The following is an 18,669-nucleotide window of genomic DNA, read 5'->3' as shown; positions in this document are numbered from 1 at the left end:
CTGTCACTCCAGAATTGGCCTTTATAGCCACTCCAGGCGCTGCTTCACAAACCACTGACCACCTCCAGGCGCGTATCCATTGTCTCTCGAGATAAGGAGGCCCAAAGAAGAGAAGAATCATCTTTTACCGATGTCACTTGAAGGATAAATATTGGCCGGCACACTGGGCAAAACTCCCTTGCTCTTAAGGGTCATAATGGCACAGAAAGGAGGCCATGCAGCCCATCCTGAAATATGTTCTTTAAGAACTTGACTCTTTTAACATCTCATCGGAAAGCTGGGCGGGCCCACTGGCAATGCAGCACTCTGTCAATACTGCACTGAGAATGTCGGGCTAGATTTTGCGCTGAAACCTCTGGAGTGGGATTTAAACCCACAAACTTCTGACTTATGAGGCCAATGAACCATGTACCATAAAAATTAAGTATATATATATATATATATCTGCATGCATATATTTATATTTTAAATCCAGGTGGTTCTTCAGGAAAACAGAGTGAGTTGGCAGTTATTTTATCGCTCCATCCCTCCAAAGTTTGCCTCATCCCTCAGCCGCTGGACCGCAGACCGCTGGGTATTGTAGTTCTCCGCACCCACACAACCGTGCGAAACAACAGACCGGGGACTACAGGTCCCGGCGTGCAGCGCGACGGCGCAGGCGCAATGAGCCAGAGACGCATGGTAATGGCCGCCCGGAGGTTCCCAGGGAGACGCTGTTGCTGAGAGTTAAATCTATGTTAGGCACTCTGTGGAAGCTTCCCTTCCCTCTTTTAGACAAAGATCTAAATAATAATAATCACACCTCGGGTTGAAGTGAGCGCTCCTGGGGCTGGAGTTGGATTTTTTTTTAATGTGTTTTTTTGTTCTGGAAGCTTCTCACATCTGTGGATGCAAGTTGCAGGCTGGGGGAGTTGTAGATATGGTAAGAGTTTTCTTTAATAATGTCTATATGCGTACCTTTACTCTTACAGCTACTACCAGGGAGACACAAAAGAAGTAACAGTGCCTGCAGGATTTTCCTGTCTGTCTTAATCTCCACTACACTTACAACTTGGGACTTTGCATTTAAATGTGTAAACTACTTTGATTCATCTCCCTCTGATAAGTGGTTACAGCACCCCACCACTCCCCTCCCCAATGGTGATCATGCAATTTGATCACCAATCTCACTCCTAATGCATACTACTGATGGTTCTGTTAAATGAAGATCCCCATCTCCATATTAAACTTGTCTGTGAATTTTGTGGCCATTGATCAGTTTTCTTTTTTATTCATTAGCTAAGTGTCTCAAGTCGTCTTCCAGTTCAGATGAAAGCTCATCGACCTGAAACGTTAACTCTTGTTCTTCTCTCTACAAATGCTGCCTGACTTGCTGAGTGTTTCCAGCATTTCTGTTTCTATTTTAGATTTCTAGCATCCATATGTATTGAGCTTTATTGTTGAGCCTTTTATTTTTTTAAAAACTTGTTATTCACCAGTTATATGCAAACCACTTCTCCACCAGTTACAATGATCCCTCCCCTTATTTTTGCTGAAAAAAATCATAAACCGTTTCATTCAAGAAAATAAAACCTCCCACAAATACATGATAATTCCACCTTCCTATAAATCTAAAAGATGACAGTCACAAAATTAAAAATTCCTCAAAATAGCACAAACTTACCTCCAACAATATTTTTCAGAAACAGTGTGTTACAACTATGAACAGCCTGGAATCTAGGTTCTTTCCCCCCTACTCCTTTGCCCCCATGCAAGTCCACCATATCTTCTGATCCATATCTAGCCAACTGGTGATCCATATCTTGGCCTGTTGTGTTAATTAGATCTGTTGGAGGTTGATGAGGGCAGGACAGGGGAGTAAAACGTTCTGCAGGCTAGGATGTGGGTAATGAAGCTTTTAACAAGTGATTGGTTACGTAGATTAGAGCATGAGAGGGCAGCATGGAAAGTGTTGCAAAAGTCAAGTCTAGAGTTTATCAAGGCATAATCTTCAGGAACAATGTTTCAGTGAGTGAGTTGTCAGGTTCCCTAGGGAGACAGTTTGAATTGATTTATTCAAATGCAAATTAGATAGGTTTCTTTCAGAAAATAAGTTTTTGTGATACAGTTTATCACTAATTTGAGGCATGATGTGTGGTAAATGTAGCATGCTTGGGAGGAATAGATGACTTTAGATTTATCGTTCTCAAAACGCTCCACCACTGTTCTTTTCCTTATGTCATGTCTGGATCTGTTGTAGCAGAATTGATAGAGATTGATTGCTATTATTAGTCAATAATAATAGTGGGGTGACGCAGTGGTTAGCACCGCAGCCTCACAGCTCCAGTGGCCCGGGTTCAATTCTGGGTACTGCCTGTGTGGAGTTTGCAAGTTCTCCCTGTGTCTGCGTGGGTTTCCTCCGGGTGCTCCGGTTTCCTCCCACATGCCAAAGACTTGCAGGTTGATAGGTAAATTGGCCATTATAAATTGCCCCTAGTATAGGTAGGTGGTAGGGAAATGTAGGGACAAGTGGGGATGTGGTAGGAACATGGAATTAGTGTAGGATTAGTATAAATGGGTGGTTGATGGTCGGCACAGACTCGGTGGGCCGAAGGGCCTGTTTCAGTGCTGTATCTCTAAACTAAACTAAATATTAGAATATTTAAAGTGGTTTAAATGGTCAGAGTAGCTCAGCATTGCTTTAGCATTTTAGCCAGAGGGTGAATGGGGGGAAGGAAAGGGAGGTTACATGAATAAAGTGTTATGACCAAATTGGTGATGGCATGGCTTGTTCCCACTGTTCATCTCCTAACTGACCACAGCAAGTGTTTTTGAAACTAGTATTTTAACCCCTTTTATTTGCTAAAAAAACAGACAGAGATAGGTTTTCTCATAGGTAAAAAAAACTTTTTAACAAATCTTGAAATGATCGCAACTCACACGAGCTCTCAAGGGAAGATACAGCACAGGCTTGGAGGGCTTAATGGCCTGTTCCTATGCTGTACTGTTCTTTCAAGAGAAGTTAAGGTTATAAAAGTCTGTTGTTTCAGGAATAACCTGTGGGATCACCCTCGGAGGGTGAATTTTTAAAGTTGTAGGCCTGTTGGTGGTCTGGTATTCATTGGAATCTCACATGGTTTTGCAGCTTTCTGGCTGTTCAGTTTGGGTTGCTGATAGTGCTGATGTCTGAAGTCAATTCTCATTGGTAGAAAAGTTGTTTTTTTCAAAGGCACTCTCTTGACTCTGTCATAGTTAGCTTCCAGCTTCTCTCAGCAGGGTTCAGCTGGAATCAATCTCTCTTTCTCTGTCAGCCTTGCTGGAAATAAAAATGGCTGTTTTGTTTAGAGTCATACAGCACCGAAACAGGCCCTTCGGCCCAACGAGTCCATGCTGACCATCAACCACCCATTTATACTAATCCTACATTAATCCCATTTTCCCTCTCACTTCCCCACCTTCCCTCAATTCTCCTACCACCTACCTACACTAGGGGCAATTTTTCTTTTACAATGGCCAATTTACCTGTTAACCAGCAAGTCTTTGGCATATGGGAGGAAACCGGAGCATCCGGAGAAAACCCACACGGTCACAGGGAAAACTTGCAAACTCTCCACACAGGCAGTACCCAGAACCGAACCCGGGTCGCTGGAGCTGGGAGGCTGCGGTGCTAACCACTGTGCCTTGTTGTACTGTGTGAGCTGAGGACAGACCAGACTGATGATGATGCCTCTAGTCCTGTCCTGAAAAGAACTCTCCCTTTGTTCCTCAAAATGATTACCTTTTAAAGTGAATTTTACAAGGGTTGGATTCACCCATGTGACTTCAGGTTTCAGTCCTAGCTGGGCTGTATAATGCCCTTGATGATGGCCCCATTCTGTGGAGATGAGGGTGGTTCACACTGCATTGTAATGGAGGTTATTTGGAAGCGAGAAGTCTGAGAAAGGTCTTGTCTCATTGTGCTTGAGTATTTCCCGCATCCAGGTGTAATTATTTGCCACATTTCAATGCAGACAGAACTTAATTGGTTTTTAGTGTTAGTAGATCCTTTTTTTCCTTTTGGGCCTCCTTATTTCGAGAGACAATGGATACGCGCCTGGAGGTGGTCCGTGGTTTGTGAAGCAGCGCCTGGAGTGGCTATAAAGGTCAATTCTAGAATGACAGACTCTTCCACAGGTGCTGCAGATAAAATCGGTTGTCGGGGCTGTTACACAGATGGCTTTCTCCTTGCGCTTCTGTCTTTTTTCCTGCCAACAGCTAAGTCTCTTCGACTTGCCACTCTTTAGCCCCACCTTTATGGCTGTCCGCCAACTCTGGCGATCACTGGCAACTGACTCCCACGACTAGTGATCAATGTCACAGGACTTCATGTCGCTTTTGCAGACGTCTTTAAAGCGGAGACATGGACGGCCGGTGGGTCTGATACCAGTGACGAGCTCGCTGCACAATGTGTCCTTGGGGACCCTGCCATCTTCCATGCGGCTCACATGGCCAAGCCATGTCAAGCGCCGCTGGCTCAGGAGGGTGTATATTCTGGGGATGTTGGCCACCTCGAGGCCTTCTATGTTGGAGATACGGTCCTGCAACCTGATGCCAAGGATTCTCCGGAGGCAGCGAAGATGGAATGAATTGAGACATCGCTCTTGGCTGACATACGTTGTCCAGGCCTCGCTGCCGTAGAGCAAGGTACTGAGGATACAGGCTTGATACACTCGGACATTTGTGTTCCATGTCAGTGCGCCATTTTACCACACTCTCTTGGCCAGTCTGGACATAGCAGCAGACGCCTTACCCATGCGCTTGTTGATTTTGGCATTGAGAGACAGATTACTGGTGATAGTTGAGCCTAGGTAGGTGAACTCTTGAACCACTTCCAGAGCGTGGTCGCCAATATTGATGGATGGAGCATTTCTGACGTCCTGTCCCATGATGTTCATTTTCTTGAGGCTGATGGTTAGGCCAAATTCGTTGCAGGCAGCTGCAATCCTGTCAATGAGTCTCTGCAGACACTCTTCAGTGTGGGATGTTAATGCAGCATCGTCAGCAAAGAGGAGTTCCCTGATGAGGGCCTTCCGTACTTTGGTCTTTGCTCTAAGACGGGCAAGGTTGAACAACCTGCCATCTGATCTTGTGTGGAGGAAAATTCCTTCTTAAGACTTGAACGCATGTGAGAGCAGCAGGGAGAAGAAGATCCCAAACAGTGTCGGTTCGAGAACACATCCCTGTTTCACACCACTCAGGATAGGAAGGGGGTCTGATGAGGCACCGCTATGCTGAATTGTGCCTTTCATGTTGTCATGGAATGAGGTGATGATACTTAATAGCTTTGGACATCCGCTCTTGGCTAGTAGTCTGAAGAGACCACGTCTGCTGACGAGGTCAAAGGCTTTGGTGAGATCAATGAAATCAACGTAGAGGGGCATCTGTTGTTTGCGGCATTTCTCCTGTAGCTGGCGAAGGGAGAACAGCGTGTCCCTGTTCAGAAGCCACACCGTGCCTCAGGGTAGACACGCTCAGCCAGCTTCTGGAGTCTATTTAAAATGACTCGAGCAGGGAGATTCCACGGTAGTTGTTGCAGTCACTGCGGTCACCCTTGTTCTTATAAAGGGTGATGATATTGGCATTACGCATGTCCTGTGGTACTGCTCCCTCATCCCAGCACAGACAAAGCACTTCATGGAGTGCTGAGAATTTAGCAGGCTTGGCACTCTTGATTATTTCAGGGGTAATGCCGTCCTTCCCAGGGGCTTTTCCACTGGCTCGAGAATCAATGGCATCACTGAGTTCCGATTTTGTTGGCGGTTCGTCCAGCTCATCCATGACTAGCAGAGACTGGACTGCATTGAGGGCGGTCTCAGTGACAACATTTTCCCTGGAGTACAGTTCTAGGTAGTGCTCCACCCAGCGGTCCATTTGCTTGCGTTGGTCAGTGATCGTGTCCCCTGATGTAGACTTGAGGAGGGGCGATCTTCTTGATGGTTGGCCCAAAAGCTCTCTTAATGTCATCATACATTCCTCTGATGTTTCCGGTGTCGGAGGCCAGCTGAATACAACTGCGTAGGTGTTGCCAGTAGTCATTTGCACAGTCCCTGGCTGTTCTTTGTGCAACGCTTCTGGCTACTTTAAGTGCTACAGATGTTAACTTGCTTGGGGCTTTCTTATAGTTCAACAGTGCAGTGTGCTTAGCGGCTAAGACAGGTTCCAGCTCTTCAAAGTGAGATTGAAACCAGTCTGCATTCTGTTTCACACGTTTGCCATAGGTGGTCATTGCTGAGTCATAGATGGTGTCTGATGTGCGCCCATTTGGTCTCTGCATCCCCTGCAGGAGTATTTTGAAGGGCTTTTTCAAGTGAATTTAAAACCTATGTAACAGCTGTGGATAAGGTGCGCGGGCGGCCCTTCTGCTTGGAGCGATGTAGCTTCTTTGCTTTGAGTTTAACTTTGCTGCACACCAGGGAGTGGTCGGTGTCGCAGTCCGCACTGGAAGCTGTGTGAGATTTGGACACCGTTTATAGAGGCTCGGCTTGTGACGATGAGGTGCAGCTGGTGCCAACAACTTGATCTTGGGTGCCTCCATGAAACCTGGTGACAGGGTTTAGTATGAAAGAACAAGTTGGTGATGCAGAGGTTATGATAGGTACACAACTCCAGCAGTCTCTGTCCATTCTCATTCATCCTTCCAATGCCATAGCGCCCAAGGCAGGAGGGCCATGAGTCTTGGTCGGCCCCAACCCTGGCATTGAAGTCCCCCAGCAGGAACAAATGTTTGGTATTGGGAATGCTACTAATGATATTATGGAGTTCCTCATAGAACTGGTCTTTAACTTCGGGGGGGGGAGCAGAGTGTTGGAGCATAGATACCGAGTAGGTGTACTGGACCAGAGGCGGTGAGCAGTCGGATGGACAGTATGCGTTCCGAGCCATTTGAAGGTGGCTCTGTCATGCTGAGCAAAGAGTTTCTGATGGCGAAGCCCACTCCATGCTGTCTTGGTTCTTCAGGATCCCTACCCTGCCAGAAGAAGGTGTAGGCTTGCTCTCTTAGAGATCCGTTCGCAGGGAGGCATGTCTCTTGAAGTGCTGCAATGTCCGCATTGAGTCTACTGAGCTTGTTAATGATGGCCTACATGTTTAATGATGGCCACTTAGCCTACATGTTAAAATACAATAAACAAAGCTTGTAGAACAGAGGTGAAGGCCGAAAGATCAGAAGTGAGATAAACACCTAAATATATGGCCTCAGCAAATTGCTCCCACGCATGCTGTTGTGCACAGGTGCAGCCCAAGGTAGTCGAATAGTATAAGAATGAGAAATAAAAACAGAAAGTGCTGGAAATACTCAGCAGGTCTTGCAGAGGCAACGTTTCAGGTCTGTGACCTTTTATCAGAAGTATTTCCAACATTTCTGTTTTTATTTCAGATTTCCAGCATCTGCAGTATTTTGCTTTTATATTAGTATAACAATGAGACCTATTCCCTTCAGAAGTAAGAGTGCTCCCAGGACGGTTGGGAGTCCATTTGCTGGAATGGTGATCCTTAAAGGGTCCAAGCCTGATCAACTTTTTTATATTCTTTCTTGGGTTGTGGGCGTCACTTGTTGCCCATCCCTAATTGCCCTTGAGAAGGTGGTGGTGAGCTGTCTTCTTGAACTGCTGCAGTCTATCTGGTGTGGGTGTACCCACAGTGCTGTTAGGGAGGGAATTCCAGGATTTTGATCCAGCGACACTGAAGGAATAAAAGCAAAATACTGCGGATGCTGGAAATCTGAAATAAAAAGAAGAAATGCTGGAACCACTCAGCAGGTCTGGCAGCATCTGTGGAAAGAGAAGCAGAGTTAACGTTTCGGGTCAGTGACCCTGCTTCGGAACTGACAAATATTAAAAATGTCACGGGTTATAAGCAAGTGAGGTGGGGGTGGGGCAAGAGATAACAAAGGAGAAGGTGTAGATTGGACAAGGCCACATAGCTGACCAAAAGGTCACGGAGCAAAGGCAAACAATATGTTAATGGTGTGTTGAAAGACAAAGCATTAGGACGCTGAAGGAATGGTGATATAGTTCCAAGCCAGGATAGCGTGTGACTTGGAGGGGAACTTGCAGGTGGTGGTGTTCCCATGTGTCTGTTGTCCTTGTTCTTCTAAGTGGAAGAGGTCGGGAGTTTAGTAGTTGCTGTCGAAGGAGCCTTGGTGAGTTGCTGCAGTGCATCTTGTAGATGGTACACACTGCTGCCACTGTGTGTCGGTGGTGGAGGAGTGAATGTTTTAAGTGGTGGGTGGGGTGCTGATCAAGTGGGTTGCTTTGTCCTGGATGGTGTTGAGCTTCCTGAGTGTTGTTGGAGCCGCACTCAACAAGTCAAGTGGAGAGTATTTCATCACACTCCTGACTTGTGCCTTGTAGATGGTGGATAGGCTTTGGGGAGTCAGGAGGTGGGTTACCCTCTGCAGAGTTCCCAGCCTCTGACCTGCTCTTCGAGTCACGGTATTTATGTGGCTGGTCCAGTTCAGTTTTTGGTCAATAATAACCCCCAGGATGTTGATAATGGGGGAATTCAGCGATGGTAATGCCGCTGAATGAGACTTTGTGAAGAAAACAGGTTGTGTTAATTGCTTGCCATTTAATGTAGAACCGTTCTATAAAACAATGTTTTATTAGTCAATGCATATTAATGCTTGTGTAAAACTGCTTAGGCCTTGACTCAAGCATGGTTATTGTTGCCGGGCTAACAACTCGGCGATTGTAACCACAGGAAATAAGCTAACCTTCAACAACTCCATTATCATTTTATCGTGCAACTACCAGGATGGTAGAACGTGAACTATATAGACTTTTGTCTTCTGTCTAGCAATTTTGCTGTCTTGAAATGGATGATCTATGTGATGTGGAGGATATAACATTTGAAGCTCACTTCAGGGTTATACAAGACATCTAGGTTGTGAAACATCAGGTTCAGCTTGAGCAAAGAGCTCAGGATAGTCATTGAGTCTGGGGCTACAGTGTGGAGTTTTTGGAGATGTCTCAACTTTATTTTGGTCTTGCTGATGCGTTGGGGGAAATTCTGGTTCAGCTCCTACTTGACATTGCACTGTAGTCAAAATTTGTTGCCATCAGCTGCAACAGTATCTCAATGGTGCAAAAAAAATAGAAAACAAAATCACGCTGATGGTGCAGATTTGGATTTTGTCTGTAGAGATATGAAAACTGACAATATGCCAATGCGTGGTGCCAGTGAGGGGCATCATTTAGACTAAGAACAGGAAGATGATCATGCAGGGGTAGGAGAAGAAGCCATTGCAGTAGTTGTACTGTCTGGGACAGCAAAGGTGACAGTCTGATTGGAGGGATTTGTACAGGAGAGTTGATTGTGTCAGTAACCATGGAGATGGGTAGTGACGACACACTTAGATGGGAAAGAGAGGCTGGAAATGCAGTTATTCTTAGAGAGAACAATGCAGGTATGTGTGGGCTTTTTTGAGGAGGGTGTGATTACAGCAGTTTTGAAGAGTGGTGGAACCATGGCTGACAAAGTTGACTTGGGTTAAGCTTTGGTTTAAGATTGCATTTAATTTTTAATGACAAAATAAAGTAGGTGCTAGTCCTTCCTCCATCCTGATGCCCCGTTCCTCCTCGAAGGTACTGGGCCCTCACTTCCAGCCTAGAATTCAATTGGCTGCATTTTTTCAATTTCGGGTTTCTCTTTCTTCCTACATTTTGCAGCAGAACTTGAATGCCCCACTATTGAGGCAATAGCTCAAGATCCAGAATGACTTCAACTGAAAGAACAGCTGTTTTGGTGGAGGTGTTTCTGGGTTCTTGCTCCCTCTTCTGTCCTAGCACTCATTCCTTCTGATCTGGACTTCACACTCAAACCTCAAACTCTCATATGCTTCTTTATACCCAGGAAGTGGCAATGGCAATTCTGTGGCTATCAGAGGGTCGAAATCCTAGCTTCAGGTATCTGAGAAGGTGAGAGATGAACAGAGAGAGTGACACGTAGAGAATGTGGAAACAGAAAGGAGAGCGGGGATAAGGAAAAGGAAACCGACAAACTAAATATAGAGGCAATAGGTCAGTGCCTTACAGAGAGCGGAGCAGTGGTTAGCACCGCAGCCTCACAGCTCCAGCGACCCGGGTTCAATTCTGGGTACTGCCTGTGTGGAGTTTGCAAATTCTCCGTGTCTGCGTGGGTTTCCTCTGGGTGCTCTGGTTTCCTCCCACATGCCAAAGACTTGCTGGTTGATAGATTAATTGGCCATTATAAATTGCCCCTAGTACAGGTAGGTGGTAGGGAATTATAGGAACAGGTGGGGATGTGGTAGGAATATGGGATTAGTGAAGGATTAGTATAAATGGGTGGTTGATGGTCGGCACAGACTCGGTGGGCCGAAGGGCCTGTTTCAGTGCCGTATCTCTAAACTAAACTAAAGGGAAACAAATAACAACTTGTATGTCCATGGTGCTATATAAATGCAAGATGCCTCAAAGCACTTTACAAATAATAATAAGGATGCCGAGCCATGTGAGAATAGTTAGGGAAGGTGTTTGAGGGCGAAATTGAAAACATAGTTTTTGATGGAATTTTTAAAGGAAGATGGATTGCCAGAGGGATTTTGGGAGGGAATAGGGCTGAGAGTGTGAAGGGCAGGGGGTGGGTGGGGGAGGTGTTGATGGATGCAGAAGAGGCTGAAGTCAAAGAGCCAAAAGGTATGAGAGGGGATGTTGTTAGTGTCTAATAAGGTCTGTTAGTAGATGTTAAATGCCTAGTATTTTAAGGTAATAGGGTGAACAGGTGTTGGGTGTTAATTATTTAATTGTACTTAAATGTATATGTAAAGAAGAGCCAGCCAACACTGGCTGGGTGTTAGGAGTGGAGAAGTAAGTTCTGGTAAGCAATAAAATGTCTCTACCAAAACATCCTATCTGTGTCTTTACAAACAGGCTTGGAAGTTTCTCTAACATTGGTAGCAGAGGATGGTTTCCTGAAAGTGAAGATTGGAGCCTAAGACTTGTTTTCAGACAGGAGATTAGAATTGGAGTTTTTTTTTGAGAAGGTTGTATTTGGAGTTTTGTTGAAGAAAGATGACTGAAACCAGGTGTAAGGTGTTGGGATATGATTTTCCACTGCTGTTTTGTGAAGCCGAACCTTACGATCAGTGGAAGAATGAAGTTGATCTGTGAACACAGGGTACATCTTTACCAAAAGGAATCAAGGAATAGCCCTTGCACTTTCACTTCCTGCCAGAAGCAAAGTGCTCTTGGAGCTAGAGGCTCATCATTTGGACAATGAGGAGGGTTTGGCCAATCTCTTAGAATTTATGGATAAAATTTATATGAAAGATGATTTATTGAGTGGTCAGACCTTGATAAATTGAGGAAAATGGATGGTTCTTCTATAGAAGAATATATTATGGAGTTTAACTGACTATATGCAAGGCTGGAAATTCTACTTGGAAATTCCTAAATCAGTACTTGCCTTCATATTGTTTGATTGTGCTAGGATATTGAACATGGATAGGCTCTTGGTACTAACTGAATTTAGACTCAAAGAAAGAGATACGCTTTTTATCAGATGTTGGATGCCCTGAAAATTTTTTTGGGAAAACATTCCAGCTGCTTTCATGGCGCAAATGGGCTCTTCAGCAGTGACACTGAAGGTGGCAGATACAATGCCAGCAGCATTTCCAATATGGGGCCCAAACGTCCGTACGAAAGGAGAATCACACACAAAGCGAATGAGGATAGAGACTCTTTTGGCAGTTATAACAGATGGCAGAAATTGAGTAATTATAGTAGAAGGATGAATCCCAGGAATAAGCAAGGGGTGGTCAACAGGTGTTTCCGATGTGACTCAAAGTATCATCTGCATTGCAATGTCCAAAAAGGAATAACAGGGTTTTTGAGATGACATGACGTGGAAGGTTTGGAAGGCAAGGATGACGCTACTGATCAGTCAGAAGGAATTGTAGTGGTCATGAGAAGCTTCAGTCCCGTAATGAGTGTCCTAGTCACAGATTCGTTCAATTGTGCAGTACTAGATAGTGGGTGTATGTCCATAGTGTGTGGAGTGGACTGGTTAAGGTTTTACATGGATTCTTTGAGTAAATAAGACTGAAGTAAAGTCAAATAATAAGACAGTTCTATCTGTTTCAGGTTTGGTTATGACAACACGTTGAAATCCCTAAAAAGAATGGTAATGCTGTGTAAAATAGGGGTAAACCATTTTATCAGTACAGATGTAGTATCCAGTGAAATAACCTTTGCTGTTCAGTAAACCATCTATGAAAAAGGCTCGGATGAAATTGGATATGGAACATGATAAGGTAATGGTCTTTGGGAAATACGTAGCTTTGCAATTTACAGAGTCGGGACATTATTGTATTCCTTTAGTGAGACTTAATATCTCTAAGCAAGATGTTAAAGAGGTATTAATGGCATCCGGGAGTAGGAATTTAAAGGAGAAAAGGCAAATTATTTCAAAACTACATCCATCTTGTCATAGGTGGAAGATTCTTTTAAAAGATGCAGGGGTAATAGATGATGACTGCACTAAACTTTTCAAGGATATCAATCAAAAATGTGATATCTGTAAAAAATAAATTACAGGAGGATGCTGTTGCAACCCATAGTGAGTTTTTTTTCCAAAAATATACTTTATTCATAAAAATCTGTTTTTAAAAAAAAAATGCATTACAGCACAGTTCAAAACAGCACCAAGTTGACATTCCAAAAAGTGCAAAGGAAATCAGTTTTCTTCAATTCAGGAGTGAGTTGTCTCACAACTCTTCCATTCCATTTTACATGCCATGTACATTTTACAGCAAACTCATATTTGGTGTATACAGCCCAAGGGGTTTCCCATGGGTCCAGCCCCTCAGTTCACTTTGGTGGGAGGACCTTACACAGTGGTCTTTCCCCATTGAGCCTTTGCAGTGGCTGCCCCAAGCTTTAGTGTGTCCCCCAGCACGTAGTCCTGGACCTTGGAATGTGCCAGTCTGCAACACTTGGTCGTGGACAACTCTTTGCGCTGGAAGACCAGCAAGTTTTGGGCAGACCAAAGAGCATCTTTCACCGAATTGATGGTCCTCCAGCAGCAGTTTATCTCAGTGTGCGTCGTTGGGAACAGCCCGTAGAGCACAGACTCCTGTGTTACAGAGCTGCTTGGGATGAACCTCGACAAAAACCACTGCATCTCTTTCCATGCCTGCTTTGCAAAAACACATTCCAGAAGGAGGTGAGCAACTGTCTCTTCCCCACCAGAGCCACCCCGAGGTCAGCGTGCAGAGGGGCCAAGACTCTGGGTGTGCAGAAAGGATCTGACGGGGAGGATCCTTCTCACTACCAGCCAGTCTACATCTTGGTGCTTGTTTGAAAGTTCTGGTGATGAGGCATTCTGCCAAATGACTTTGGCAGTCTGCTTAGGGAACCATCCGACAGGATCCACCATCTCCTTTTCCCGTAGGGCCTTGCCGACATTCCGTGCAGACCACTGCCTGATGGATTGATGGTGAAAGGTGTTTTCCTGCAGAAACTTTCCCACAAAGGATAGGTGGTACAGCACGGTCCAACTGGATGGAGCGTTACTCGGCAATGTAACCAGACCCATCCCTCGCAACACCAGGGACAGATAGAACCTCAGCACCTAGTAACACTTGGTGTTTGCGTACTGGGGCTGTACGCACAGCTTGATGCAGCCCCACGCCCAGGTCGTTATCAGGATGAGGGTGACGTTGGGTACATTTTTCCTGCCCTTATCCAGAGGTTTGAACATAGTGTGCCTCTGGACCCGGTCTATTTTGGATCTCCAGATAAAACGGAAAATGGCTCAGGAGTGGGGTATGGGCCAGACTTGCGCCACATACAGCAACAACGTGAGGGCCTCGCACCTGATGACCAGGTTTTTACCCACAATGGAGAGAGATCGCTGCTCCCACATACTCAGTTTATGGTGTTCCCTGGCTACTCGCTCCTTCCAGGTTTTGGCGCACGACCCAGCCCTTCCGAACCATATCCCCAGCACCTTTCAGGTAGTCTGACCTGACGGTGAAGGGGGCAAAGGATCGGTTGGCCCAGTTCCCAAAGAACATAGCCTTGCTCTTGCCATAGTTAACTTTGGCTCCAGAGGCCAGTTCGAACTGGTTGCAGATGCTCAGTCTGTGAACAGACAGCGGTTCCGAGCAGAAAGCGCTGACGTCGTCCATGTACAAGGAAGGCTTTGATCTGAGTGCCTCCGCTGCCTGGGATTGTTACCCCTCTTATGCCCGCATCCTTCCTAATGGACTCAGCAAAAGGTTCTATACAGCAAACAAACAAGACAGGGGAGAGAGGAAAGCTCTCTTTGACTCCAGATTGAATTGGGAAACTTTCTGATTCCCACCCATTGATTGAGACAGCGCTACTGATGTTTGTGTAGAGCAGTTTGATCCAATTGTAGATTCCCTCATCAAACCCCATTTTGGAGAGCACGTCCATCATGTAGGTGTGCGATATCCTGTCAAAAGCCTTCTACTGGTCCAAGCTGATGAGGCAGGTATCCACCCTCCTGTCCCGTACATAGGCGATCGTATCCCTGAGTAGCGCAAGACTATCAGAGATCTTCCTGCCTGGTACAGTGCAGGTCTGGTCAGGGTGAATCACCAACTCCAGAGCAGACTTGACCCAACTGGCGATGGCTTTGGACAGAATCTTGTAGTCAACATTAAGCAGTGAGATGGGCCACCAATTTCTGATTTCCGCCCTCTTCTCCCTTCCCCTTATAGATGAGGGTGATGATGCCTTTCCTCATGGATTCTGACATGCTGCCCGCCAGAAGCATACTCTCGTATACTATCCAGTCCCAGATGAGTAAAACTCCCGGAAGTGACGGCTTACCAGTTGAGTTGTATTTGGCTCGAAGGACCTGACGACGTTTGTCAGCTCTTCCAGTGTTAGCAGTTTGTCCAGTCTCTCCCTCATCTTGTCATCTAAGACCTCCGTGATAGATGACGGGAAGGACAGGGAAGCCGTGCTGTCCGTGGGCTTCACGTTGTACAGCCCGGCATAAAAGGATTTGCTGATCCTTAGTATATCAGACTGCGAAGACGTTACCAAGCCGTCCTCTTCCTTCAGGCTGCTGGTCACAGAGCTCTCGCTGTGTACCTTTTGGAAAAAGTAACGGGAGCACATCTCATCCTGCTCAACGGAGCGGACTCTGGACTGGAAGATGATCTTGGAGGCCTCCGCGGCAAAGAGCGAGGCCTGCTGGCTGTTCACCTCCTGAAGATCCTCCTTGACCTCCACCCCCATCGACTGCAGCCGGAGCAGATTTTGCATTCTTTTCTGGAGTCGGGGCCCATAGTGATTCTTCCATTAGCAAGGGACCTTAATGAAATCGTAGCAATGAACTTGAAGAACATAACATAAGAACTAGGAGAAGTAGTAGGCAATTCAGCCCCTCGAGCCTGCCCCGCCATTCAATACGATCATGGCAGATCTCATCTCGGCCTCAACTCCACTTTCCTGCCCATTCTCCATAACCCTTCAACCCATTACTGATTAAAAATCTGTCTATCTCCTCAAATTTATTCAATGTCGCGGCATCCACCGCAGTCTGGGGTAGTGACTTCCATAGACCCACGACCCTTTGAGAGAAGTAATTTCTCCTTATCTCTGTTTTAAATCTGCAACCCCTTATGGGATGGGATAAAGACAAAAACATTTTTCTTCTACACTTGATGGACATAGTGACTGATTCAGTCTGTCAACGGTAGTTTAAAGCAAAGACAAAAAAGTAATAGTGGATAAGAACGGGACTATGAGCACCAGCTAGATTTCTAACTGACTGGAGGAAAATTTGCCAATGAGGAGTGTAAAAATATTAATATTGTAGCAATGCACACGGCAGCACAAAGTCCTTTTTAGTAATGGGATTTGAGAGAGAAATCATGCTGTGATTGACGAAATGGTTGAAAAAATTTAAGCCGACCAACCAAATTGTAAAATGACTACCACTCTGGCAGTACCTGCGAAAAACATGCTTCAAATGGTTGTGGGCCACAGCTTCTATCAATTAGTTTATGGCAGGAATCTGAAAATACCTTCAGTAGTGTGGGATCATCCCTGGCTTTAGAGGGGACTACAATTAGTTCAATTTTTGCGGAACATTTGCCATGCATGCAGGGAGAAGAGAATTTATTAAGGCGGAGGTTTCAGAAAAAATCAGAAGAGTTTTGAGGTATTGTATCAGGCCATCACAAAAGAATTTTAATACCGGGGATATGGTGTATTACAAAAGAGAACGAATGGAGAGGCCCAGGAAAAGTTATAGGCACTGATGGCAAAACGGTAATTTTCCATCATGGCAACCAAACCGTTAGAGTACATTCCTTGCAACTCATTGGCATTGATTATACATTGACAGAATGTGAACAAATGATGGACACTGATGATGCACCATGTACTTCGCATGCACATATGTCAAACCTTTACGAGCAACAGATTGTGGCAGATAATGGGCTGAGAGTGGACCAAGTGATAGTGAAGATCCAGATAAGGCCATTTATTCCAAAGGTCAACTTTGAAAGTTGGGACTAGAGTGACGTACTTACCAGAAGGGGCTAGTGAATGGAGGGAAGCCATCATTATAGGAAGGGCAGGAAAGGCCACAGGGAAATACAAACATTGGCTGACTGTGCAAGACAAGGGACAGGATTTCAGACCTATAGATTGGCAGAAGGAAGTGAAATTGTGGAAGGTCAGAAAACGTAGTGTAAGTTCAGGCAGTGGGCCTGCAGATGATCATAGTCCAAGGAAAAGATCACGACCTTGTAAAAGGTAGTCTCGTCGTAGAAGGGACAGGTCGAGCAGTCTTTGGCCTCCTTATCACGAGAGACAATGGGTAAGCGCCTGGAGGTGGTCAGTGGTGTGTGGAGCAGCGCCTGGAGTGGCTATAAAGGCCAATTCTAGAGTGACCGGCTCTTCCACAGGTGCTGCTGAAAAATTTGATTGTCGGGGCTGTTACACATTTGGCTCTTCCCTTGCGCTTCTGTCTTTTTTCCTGCCAACTGCTAAGTCTCTTCGACTTGCCACACTTTAGCCCCGCCTTTATGGCTGTCCGCCAGCTCTGGCGAACGCTGGCAACTGACTCCCACGACTTGTGATCAATGTCACAGGATTTCATGTCGCGTTTGCAGACGTCTTTAAAGCGGAGACATGGACGGCCGATGGGTCAGATACCAGTGGTGAGCTCGCTGTACAATGTGTCTTTGGGGATCCTGCCATCTTCCATGCGGCTCAGATGGCCAAGCCATCTCAAGCGCCGCTGACTCAGTAGTGTGTATAAGCTGGGGGTGTTGGCCACCTCGAGGACTTCTGTGTTGGAGATACGGTCCTGCCACCTGATGCCAAGTATTCTCCGGAGGCAGCGAAGATGGAATGAATTGAGACGTCGCTCTTGGCTGACATACGTTGTCCAGGCCTCGCTGCCATAGAGCAAGGTACTGAGGACACAGGCTTGATACACTCGGACTTTTGTGTTCCGTGTCAGTGCGCCATTTTCCCACACTCTCTTGGCCAGTCTGGACATAGCAGTGGACGCCTTTCCCATGCGCTTGTTGATTTCTGCATCTAGAGACAGGTTATTCGTGTTAGTTGAGCCTAGGTAGGTGAACTCTTGAACCACTTCCAGAGCGTGGTTGCCGATATTGATGGATGGAGCATTTCTGATGTCCTGCCCCATGATGTTCGTTTTCTTGAGGCTGATGGTTAGGCCAAATTCATTGCAGGCAGCCGCAATCCTGTCGATGAGACTCTGCAGGCACTCTTCAGTGTAAGATGTTAAAGCAGCATTGTCAGCAAAGAGGAGTTCCCTGATGAGGGCTTTCCATACTTTGGACTTCGCTCTTAGACGGGCAAGGTTGAACAACCTGCCCCCTGATCTTGTGTGGATGAAAATTCCTTCTTCCGAGGACTTGAACGCATGTGAAAGCAGTAGGGAGAAGAAAATCCCAAAAAGTGTAGGTGCGAGAACACAGCCCTGTTTCACGCCACTCAGGATAGGAAAGGGGTCTGATGAGCCACCATGTTGAATTGTGCCTTTCATATTGTCATGGAATGAGGTGATGATACTTAGTAGCTTTGGTGGGCATCCAATCTTTTCTAGTAGTCTGAAGAGACCACATCTGCTGACGAGGTCAAAGGCTTTGGTGAGATCAACGAAAGCAATGTAGAGGGGCATCTGTTGTTCGCGGCATTTCTCCTGGATCTGACGAAGGGAGAACAGCATGTCAACGGTCGATCTCTCTGCACGAAAGCCAGACTGTGCCTCAGGGTAGACGCGCTCGGCCAGCTTCTGGAGCCTGTTTAGAGCGACTCGAGCAGGGACAGGTCGAGCAGTAGCATTCCAAAAAGGGATATGAAATCTAGTAGGGGACGTGGTTTCACGAGCAAGGAACGGAGAGCAGGTGAGGAGTGCCACAAGAAGTAGGAGCTCTTATGATAGAGAAGCTCTAGTGGCTACGAACAACTTCGATGGTAGGTTGGTAAAGGATACAAAACAAAAAGAGCTTGACAGTTGGAGAGAGTTTGGCATATACACTGAGGTGCCAGATAGAGGACAACCAGCATTGTCCCATAGATGGAACTGTACAGAGAAAGTTCTTCCCGATGGTATGTATAAAGCTAAGGCCAGACTTGTAGCTCGGGACTTTGAGGAACGACTAGGCGA

General features: G+C 45.9%; 1 protein-coding gene across 4 annotated transcripts in view; it reads left to right on the top strand.

The window, feature by feature from the left end:
- Positions 1–671: 671 nt before the first annotated feature.
- usp40 (ubiquitin specific peptidase 40) overlaps positions 672–18,669 on the top strand; it is a 172,268-nt gene continuing 154,270 nt past the window's right edge. For all 4 annotated transcript variants that reach the window (XM_068036072.1, XM_068036071.1, XM_068036074.1 and 1 more), the window contains exon 1: positions 672–922. The gene's annotated coding sequence lies outside the window, so the exon portion shown is untranslated. The remainder of the gene's footprint in view (positions 923–18,669) is intronic.

This window comes from Heterodontus francisci, chromosome 7 (assembly GCF_036365525.1).
Source record: "Heterodontus francisci isolate sHetFra1 chromosome 7, sHetFra1.hap1, whole genome shotgun sequence".
NCBI classification, from domain to species: Eukaryota; Metazoa; Chordata; class Chondrichthyes; order Heterodontiformes; family Heterodontidae; genus Heterodontus; species Heterodontus francisci.
This window is presented reverse-complemented; position numbering and strand designations above follow the sequence as displayed.